General features: G+C 38.1%; 1 pseudogene; it reads right to left on the bottom strand.

The window, feature by feature from the left end:
• Window positions 1–7,465: 7,465 nt before the first annotated feature.
• Window positions 7,466–9,339, bottom strand: LOC141830324 (UPF0481 protein At3g47200-like; annotated as a pseudogene).
• Window positions 9,340–10,758: the final 1,419 nt, after the last annotated feature.

Here is a 10,758-nt window from a genome sequence, read left to right as displayed (position 1 = left end):
ACACAACAATGCTACATTACTCATTGCAAAGATTTTTTTTTACATTACTATCTAGGCTCTAAGGAAATAATGCGACTATATATGTTTAAATGAGTTGAAACACCACAAGCTCTTATTTTCAATCAGTGACAAAAATAGTTAAGTGTTAAGCACTCTAGGTGGTTTCAATTTCCAAAATTATACTTCAGTAGAAAACACATTCTTGAAAAGGATAATAAACTCATTGATATACTAAGCTAAGTTGTGGCAATAATGCGAATACAAGGGCAAAACGATTTGAGCATCTTAAGGATGAGTACCCATGTCTTTTGATTCGTGGATAATTTTTAAAATATTCAAAATAAGAACAACATGATTAGATTCATTTCACAAATATTTAAGTGTCCACACGAGTATTCTTAAAACATCACTTGAGGTTTTATAGTTTAAAAACTAAGCTCAAGTGCTTTAGCTAGACACTTTAAGATGGACAAGATATTTTATTGAAAAGTTTCAAATTGTCTAAGTCATCAAATTTTTATAATTTATTTTATTTCTTAGAAAATAACAAGAGAATTTAAAGATTAGTCAGTATTTTCATGGAAGGGGCCCCAAAGAGCCAAGGAGCAAGAGTTAAGTCAATTCTAAATTTAAGCCTTTTAGGTTCTTTGCCAGATCAAAAGCCCCGGGTGTGAAATCAGCCTTATGAACTCTTGGAATGAACTCTACAGAACAAGATGCCAGTCAATTCTAAGCTAAGTCTCATGATTCACTACTTTGTACTTTGACTTTTATTGAGATGAAAGTCAAAGCTGCCTTCGGACCCTGATGTGAACGGACGCTTTCTCATTAGACTATTATAACCATAGAGAGATTCTTTGTTCTCAAGCGAATAAAAACTCTTTTCTACGCCTTCTTCTCTTATGATAAGTTCCCACAATGCAAATTCCTTACCTAAAACTCCAACATTGTCAAGCAGCAAAATGAATCACAAAAACCCTAAAACAAACAACTCTTACCTTTCCTCAAACAACATAATGAATCACAAAACCCTAAAAACAGATCACGAAATCACAAAACCCTAAAAACAAACAACTCTTACCTCGGTGGAGTGACGGACGGGCGAAGGCCGGATGGGCAGGCGGCGGTGGGCGGGCGAGCACTGGAGGAAATAGACGTGGGAGGTGTGACGGCCGAGCGCTGGAAGAGTGACGGCTGGGGGCTAGCGGGCGGGTGGGCGAGCACTGGAGGAGAACTCGTTAGGCAGCCGAGCACCGGAGGGGGAATGTCGCGAAGAAGAGGCGCGGTCGCGAGCGATCGGTGTCGGAGGGGGAATGTCGCGAAGAAGAGGTGCGGTCGCGAGGAGCGAAAAAAACCGAAGGAGGGAGCTAACAGTAGCGTTTGAGTCTTTTAGCAAAATAAGAATTTTAATGTTTTTTTAATAGCGTATATAATCAATATGTGTTGTTAATATTAATTTTTTAATCCTCTTTTAACAACGTATAATTTTTACACGCTGTAACAAATATTATTCGTAGTGCACGGTTATACACGCGCTGTTAAATATAAAATATATTTGACTTTCCGCCGCGCACATATTAGGTGCGTCGTAAAAACTACTATTAACAGCATGCTATAATTGTGCGCCGTTAATGTCGTGCTGCGGAAAGTCACATTTGTTGTAGTGATTTGAGTTTTGTCGTTGCGGTTCGATATAATTGGAATGTGAGTGGATGAGTGTTGATTTGTGTATGACTATTTTTGGATTTAGGCTTTTTACGATAACAAATTGAGAAGAAGAGTAGTGTTTGACGAGGTTATTGATGAGGATTTTATGTCTTCGAGTAGTGAAAAGTTTGTAATGAAAGCATTTGCGATACATCAAACTAAATCAATGATGTATTTATAGGATCTAATTATCATCATCTATAAAGTAAAATGAAACTGAATTAAAATGATGACAAACCGAAATGGTTGACCTAAATTGAGAGTCAATGTCATTGTATCACCTTACTTGTCGCTAAAGCATTCCTACAATACAGCAGAAGTCTTCTGCAGGGATTGAACAACAACCAAAGTTCTTTCTCAATGAGGAAAAGAGGAGGAAGAAGAAGCAACTAAAGTCAAGATCAAGATGCTTAAATCAAATTTGACTTCCTCCTTATATATCTTTGCTTATCTGCAGGGACCATCCACTATAAAGTTCATCCATCATAAAGTTCATAATCCATTAACAGTCCATTAATGTTAACAAACTGGATTATTAGATCTACATATCCAATCCACATCCAATAATATAAACCCCCTTCATGCATCAAGCAGGATCACTTAATTGAGATTTAATTTTAATATCAATTGTTGTGTGTTATTGTTAATCTCGTAAGAGTTAAATACCTTCATAAATAATCTGATCCATTCATTAAATTAGTACAAGACTAAAGAAGTCAGAGTTACTATAACTATAACAAAACTCAATTGTAATCACAATACTAATTTCATTAATGACATAGATTAAGTATTGGTGTCAAATAACTAAGTATAGTAACGTCCTTGAGTAGATGGTTCGTATCTATATCAATCGATTGGTTAAATCGATAGTGAGATGATATAGAGAACACTACTATAAATTATTCCTAGTCAAGTATTAACATTCAAGGACAATGTTAATGCGACGAGACTAGCATGTAGGTCAACATGATGACTTGATCTCACAAGTCATGGATATGAGATATCAAGTTGACACATGGGTATGCATTGGAGAATGTATATTGAATGACCCGCCATGAGAAAGTATCATGGATCATTATATGAGTGTCATATACTTTCTCATGTGGCTATTAGTATGACTATTAGTCCTTGGACCTGAAGTCACCATGGTTCCCTACTTAAGGAGTTACTTACTTTAGCTTTGTCAAACGTAACCCATAACTGGGTAGACTATAAAGGCGATTACTGGGTATGTAACAAATTATGCGGAGGGATGTGAGTGATGTAGATGGGATCTATCCCTCCTATATGACGGGAGTGATATCATAGTTCTTGATAGAGTAAGACCACTAAAGTGCATGGCAATGCCCAAATGAGTCAACATGTGATGTTGAGCTCGTTTGATTGTAGTTAGTCTACTTGGAGTTCAAGACATAGATTGATTAGAGGATGACACGGTCTATGCCTCGGTTTAATCAATCATGATATCAAGGATAGAAGGACATTGTCACATATTATGAAGAGTCACAATTAGTAGTCACAATGGTGATGTTGGATCTCAACATTCTTGTAACTTGGGTAGTAGTGATGTGTTGCTAGATACCGCTCACTACTTATGTTTCTAAATCGGTTTAGAAGCATTGCCAACGTTATAAGAACCTATAGGGTCACACACAAAGGATAATTAGGTGGAGATTAGGTTCATATGATGAACCAAGAGGATTAGATTCATGTGATGAATCAAATTGGGTTAAGTGTAATCCAAACTAGACTAGAGGAGTTGATTTGATCAACTTTGGAAGATTAGAAGTCAAGTTTGACTTGACTTGAGAAGAAGAATTTTGGGAGTCAAGTTTGACTTGACTTTGTGTCATGTCATCATAAATGTTGACTTGACTTTTTGCCATGACATCATCTATGTTGACTTGACTTATGCCACCTCATAGTCAATGCTTGAATTGACCATTTGACTTTAAGATAAGGTGGCATAAGAGGTGACCAATGATGATGCTCCATATCATCATGGATGTCACATCATGGGGGTTACAATAGGAGTTTGTAACCTAAGGCTTGAATGGCTTTAATGGGAATTAATTAGCCTTAAAATGCCTTGATTAGAAGGTGTGCTTACTTTGAGGAGAGGGATTAAATAACTAGAGGCTCTGAACATCTTTGGAGCTTCATTAGGTAATTTCTCTCCAATCATATTTTTGCTCCATTAATATATCTTTGTTTTCATTGAGACATAGAAAAATGTAAGTCTGGGGGATGTACATATTTTGGGTTCTTAGTTAGATTTAGTTATATTTCTTTTGGTTTCTTTATACATAATAAATTTTTCAGCTAGTGCATCACTTATCATATCATTGATGGTTTGTCTTCTCACAAAAATGCTAGCACGCTTATTTTAGATTTCATTGATTTGATATTTGAAGCTAGTATATTTGGTGATTGATCTTTCCTATCCTTGGTAGCATGAAGTGAGCTATGTTCTTGTTGAAAGAATTTGAGTTTTGGCCTAGTTTTAGGATCTCTCTACACTATTGCCTAATCTAGGAGGTTGATTAATTTCAAAATTAGTCATGATTCATGAGACCCGATTAGTACTAGTGTTTCCATGGTGATCTTGCATTGTATTTTGGTTACTAGACCAACTCAAGTCATGCCAACTCTTTTAGAAAAATCTTAAATCCTTGCTAAAAAAAAGCAAAAGCTTCTTTACTTTAATTCCAATTCATTGCTAAAAATAAGGGATGAAAAAAATAGTTTTGAGAGTGGAAGTATTTTAATTACCCCTTTGAGACCGGTAGTGGAAGGGATGAACTTAGCCTATGGCAGGTAAGTGTCTAAGGCTGTAAATATTGAGGAACACGGTAGCATGACGACTTGACTTTAAGTAGGGTTTTGATATCAAATGGACTACTACTTTTTGCACCGAGCACGGAGAACTAATTCTTAGGCCACATTTAAGTAATTTTAATGTATAGCTCACCAATGATACTATATGATAGGATTGGTTGTGATTCACTAGAGATTATGATACTCTATTCTTTCAATTCATGAATCTAAATGTAGGTTTTTGTTTGAGGACAAGCAGTTTAAGTCTAGAGGTGTGATGAGTGTAGATTATATATGATTTTTTAACCTTATTTAACACTCATCTACTTGTAATTCATTGCACATGATCTATTTTATCACATCTTGTTCATTTATTATTGTCTGTTTCTACTCTTTTGCTCGGAGATCTACTCTTTATATGTTTTTTATCAAAAGGATATGATTCAAAGCTAAAACAATGCATATTTGATGGTGGAGCAAGAAGTAGAGAAAGAGACTCGCACTAGCCGTGCTCGTCATCACGGGCGGATTTCTTTTCGTAGCAAACATGAAGAAATGAAGAAAAATGAGCAACAGAGCAGAATACGACCGTGTCTACCAGGCACGGTCGTGCCTCACATTTCCAAGCTCAAACATGGCCTGGCAGTGCCAGGAGGCACGACCGTGTCCCTCCAACAGAGTGAAGACAATAAGGGGGCGTGCCTATCAGGCACGGCCATGCCCACTTCCAGAGCAGGATCACATTGGATCTGGGCAGTTTTTGGAGAGTATAAAAGGGGAAAACAAATCCAATCTTGGGTCATCTTAGGTTATCTTCCTAAACCCTAGGGTCTTGGCTGGTGGGAGGTGCCTCCCCACTCTGGGGGAGGCCCTAAACTCTTCATTTCCACCGATCCTTCCTACATCGGAGCAAGAAGATCTTCAAGGGATACCCGTGCTTCAAGATAAGTCTTCCCCTCTCTTGTGGATGATGTTTTTTCTTGCGTTCTTATTGTAACCTTCTTGTAATGGAGTAGATCTTTGAATTTAAGATGTAGGATAAATATTGATGTAATGATGGTGATGTAAGAACTAGTTCATGTTATTTTTCCCTATTCTATAAAGTGTTTACACTTGTTTCATGTATTGTGTGCCTTGAACGTATTTGATGAAATATTTCTGTGAGTGCATATGCATGATTGTATGGGGTAGATTACTGTGTAGGGGGATCTTAGGATCGTATGACCGGGGTGCCTTGTGACAGAAGGTAAACCTTTAACTGAATTTTCTGAGGTGACCTTATATGGTGGTAAACTCCCTTAGGAGATAGCTAACGGCTATTGATGACTAGGAAGGAGTCCCTTAATTGGGTGTTCGGTGACAGAGGATAGTATATCAGTAGTATTGCTGGAGTGCCCGGTGACAGCGGGAGAGCTATAGAACCAGACTATCTAGGTATTGTCTTGAACTAGTAATTGTAACATTAATATCATAATTTAATTCTGACAAAGCCTGACAAGGTCAAGTTGGTATCTTGGTTAGAATCCTCACAAGGTGGTAAATATTGAGACTAAGGGAACAAACATGAATTAGAGATGTCACCTAGCATTGATATGAAATTGAAATCCTAGACTTATCCATCTCATCCATAAATTCCCAGGCCAATCCCTCTCTCTATCATACACACAATCCTCAACCTTTCCGTTTCTTTTAGAGTCTAGACAACTGGCCTTGTGATATCACTATAGCTAACAACAGTCCCTGTGAATTCGATCTTTTTATTAGTTGACGACGGTCGTATACTTGCGGACCTATCAATATAACTCTACAGGAATGTTATAGTAGTGTCCGTCCTGCCCTCTTTGATGGCAATAAATTTACATATTGGATGGGAATGATGAAATATTATCAGTAGATGATATTGAAAATTGATTCATTGTCTAGAAGAGTTCACAATCCTTCAAAATAAACTTGGTCAACCCTTAGAGATCGACAAATGAAGTAACAAAATTAAGAAAAAGGAGTAGGCAAATTGCTAAAGCCACAACAATCATCTAATATTGCTTAACTCAAGAATAACTCAACAAAGTTGGAACATTTAACAATGTCAAAGAGCTATAGTGAAAGTTAATTGAGTTTCACAAGGGAACTAGAGATGCTCAAATAGCAAAGAGGGACTTCCTTCTAAATCAACTTCAAAATCTCCAAATAAAAGGAGACAATGAGTCAACTAAAGGGAGATTTAAGAACATCTTGAATGGACTCTATATAATAGGTCTACATGTTGAAAACTACTACCTAATAAGGTATGTTTTTTAGCCAAAATTATTTTAATATCGATCAAAACTGCTCAAATATTAATTAAAACTATTCTAATTTGATCAAAATTAGTCCAATTTAATTAAATATTATTGAATAAATTTTAATCAAAACTATTATAATTAGAACAATTTTAATTTAATCAAAACTGATACAGCATGAAATAATTTTAATCAAAACACTACAATATAAAACAATTAATTATAATTAGTTTGAACAACTTTAAGCAAAGCTACTCCATGTTCGAGTGGCTGCAACCAATTCTATTATAATTGCTCCATGTTGGAGCAGGTTGGCATAAAGTTGCTCTATGATTAAAACTGTTACAATTGCTTCATGTTAGAATAGTTTTATCTAAATCGGCTCTAACATTGAAAAATTTCGATCATAGTTACTATAATAAAGTTGGAAAAGAATAATTTTAAGATATACAGCTCTATTTTATATTCTTCTTTCAATGATAATAAAAATAAAATAAAAATTAAAAGGACAGAGGAGGGGTGGATATTTCCGGATGCAAAACGCAGCTCATTCATTGGAAATACAAATTTAGAATAAGAATAGGAGAGTTTTGTATGCATTCAAATTTTCATCATGCATATGCAACTCGAGATGCATAGTAAAGATTCAACAACTCCAAACGTAACAACCAGACATACACTGCACGCAGACATACACACACATACACACAAATAATGGCATAATAATTTTGTGGCAGACAGAGAAGTTTGATGCTGTCGCTACGGTGGGTTAACGTAACTGAGGATTGCCAGCACCGTCTGCACCGCCGTGAGAATAAAGAGTAAGATTGCCGCAACAACCGAGATGCCCGTCCAAGGGTTGCCGAAGTAGATGTGGTTCAACGTTGCTCGCCACCTGTTTGTTCTCTTCTCGCAGTGCTTGGGAATGTCCTCGAACACTCTCCAGAGATGGCCATTTTTAGGCTCCACCACCACCTTCAAACAGAGCCGGTTGAAGAGCCTAGCCACGGCCTTGTTGCTGCCCATGGTGCTCACCAAAATGCCCGCATCCCGGAGTATGGCGACGTCATCTGCCGTGTCGATCAGGCAATCGATGAGGAAGGTGAAGTCAGTGACGTGCGTGCCCCGGTCTGGGTACAGCTGCTCGAACGCAATCAGGTTACGCAGGATAGCGTTGGACACATTGTACGCGCGGATCCGGGGATCTCCAGTCGACCATTGCTGAATGTGACGTCTAGGAAGCTATCCGTCTGCTTCTTCCGTTTGATCTCGATGCCGGCGTCCTTGAGCTCCCGGGCGCAGGGGATCGTTGACGGCGTTAGCGGCGTAAATATTGCGTCCTCGACTTCGTCCTGCTCACAACAGTCAAAACAAGAATTGCGCTTCATCCCGCAGTCTCCGCGGAACGATGGCAGAAATGAGCGTCGACGGCGAGGGCCTCCTTGCTCGCCTCCACCAAAATAGCTCTTTTCTCCAGAGAGATCGAGCTTATGAGTAGGTAATATTGTGGGGGGCTTCGACTCTTTCGGCGGGTGAATGCAGGCATGCAAAAGATGGAGAATGTGACGAGACTTCTGGACAGGCGCTTCCAATTTCTCGGGCAACTTCTTCGTTCTTCCTGGCAAGAAATCACCGCCGAAAAATTGGAGAGCAAGCGGTTTCAGGGAGTTGGCTGCTTTTGCGGGATCCACAAAGCTGAGCAAATCCCTGATAAGAAACAGAGGAAGCTGATTCTCCAGCAGCAGCATGTCAAGCCTCACAAAGTATTCTGTCCACGACGAGGCAAGAATCGGATCATACTCCCCATTAACTTCGCTATCGTCATCGTCGTCGATGATGACTCCCGGCCTTTTAATAGGCTTGCCCCTTTGGTCATATAGTCTGAGGAGGAACTCGACGACGAAGCAGCCGTCGTGCAGCATCATGTCAACGAACTTGTCGCTGTCCATTTTGATAGGCTCAGAGTAGGCGCTCCGCACCCGAAGTTCCTCCTTCTTGATGTAATTTCGGCAGTCGTCCACGCTTTTCAGGGGGTTCGTCCGCCGGATGAAGCTGTGAAGGTATTGAGGCTTAATTTTCTCCATGGCTTGCAGGCGAGGCACACCGCGGTGGTAGGGACCCAAGGAGATGAGGTTTGGCTCGTAGGCTCCTCGGTCGGCTTGCCGGATGATTTCCGGGACTCGGAAGATGGTCGGCTTCTCTGTGCGCCATGGATTCAAGTCTGCTTCTGCCTCTTCCCTTCCCATGGTTGAGCTTTGAGGCGTCGCAGCAGCTTTTTGATTCAAAGAAATCATTTCTAGAGGCCTCGCCATGATTTGGTTGTGTGCGCCAAAGAACAAAACCCTATAAATTTTATATAATTTTTTGTCAGTAGGAATTGCAGTGGACACAATTTTATGCCTACAGCAAGTTGAGAGCTGGAAAATTTTTTTTAAGAAATAAATCTAAAAAAACAAAAACCTTCAAATTATGCTGCCCCAGCAGTGGAACTTCAATATATTTGGAACTAATAATCGAGGTGGGATGGGAAGAACGTGGAGATAAAGCCATATATATAAGGGCAAAGCCAGCTCAAAATATCATGACTGATTGAAAGGAAATGGCAGAGAAATTGCCGTTGTCCATGATTTTTAGTCTTAAATTAATCATTTATCCATTGTCACATCATACTTTTTACTATAAAAAACACTGCATTTGTTTATTTTTTAAATCCTTCCCCACCTAAACTTTTTTAGTGAATTCACAATAATTGATGTTAGTTGCCTTCCTAGTCAATCGACTTATCGTCTACTTAAAATATCATATTTTCAGTTGATTAGTCAAGTCTATTAGTTACATTAAAAATTCTTTGGCTAAAATGTGTAACTTTAAATTGATGCAAAATGAATACCTTTGCACTCGTATTGTTCCCAACTCATATATATTTCTTTTGGAGGGAGAAGGGGGATTTTAAGCCTTATAAATTCATCCAACTTTTTTTTTTACCAAAAATACTTAATGATCTTAAAAGCTTTAATTTTTTTACCAAAAATATTTGATGATCATTAAGGCTTCAATTTATGCTAAATAGCATCATTGCACCTTTAAAATTCCCCTAAGTTTGTTCATGATTATTTTTTTAGATACTTTAGAGCTATCAAATTTTTTTTAGACAAAGATGTTTCACAATGGCCATTTGATTGATCAATTTATTGGTACAATCAATCTTTAATTAAAGTTGATTAAACACAAGTTAGCTCGAGTTGAATTTCGATATTTGATAAATATATTTACAGGAGTGAGACATAAGTAATAGAAGAGGTTTATTGAGGAGAGAGATTGTTGGTGCAATTGATCTCGGATTAGATTGATTAAGATTGATTTGGATGTGGATGGTTGAGCGAAAAGTCAAGTAGGTCAAAATTAACCAAATACTTTAGAATGAAAAAAATTCAAGTAGGTCATAGTTAATCGGATGCTTGATAGTCAAAAATTCAATATGGAGTTGATAAGAGAAAAGTCTAAATGAGTTATAATTGATCGGACACTTGATGGTTAAAAGGTCAACAGGGAGTTGGTAAAAGTGAAGTCCAATTGGGTTACGGAGGACCGAAAACATGGCAAGAGAAGCGAAGTCCAAGTGTGTCATGTAAAACCTGACACTTAGCATGAGAAGCGAAGTCCAAATAGGTTATGGAAGATCGAACAATTGACATGAAAAATGAAATCCAATTAGGTCATAGAGGACCAAACACTTGACATGAGATATAAAGTCTAAATGGGTCATAGGGGATCAGATACTTGGAATAAACATGAAGTCCAAGTGGAGTCAAGGTCGACTAGACACTTGACAATGAGGGAAGTCAAAACAGGTCAAGGAGGATTGAATGTTTGACAGTGGTGAAGTCCTTGTAGGATGGAATTTGATGGTAGAGGAGGGTGAATAGTATTAAGAATTTTATGAGGTAATTAGGGA

The sequence above is a fragment of the Curcuma longa genome, chromosome 6 (genome assembly GCF_044706935.1).
Source record: "Curcuma longa cultivar G26 ecotype Majalengka, Jawa Barat chromosome 6, ITB_CL_G26_1.1, whole genome shotgun sequence".
In the NCBI taxonomy this organism is placed as follows: domain Eukaryota; kingdom Viridiplantae; phylum Streptophyta; class Magnoliopsida; order Zingiberales; family Zingiberaceae; genus Curcuma; species Curcuma longa.
Note: the sequence above shows the minus strand (reverse complement) of the source record. Positions and strands in the feature narration are given on the sequence as shown.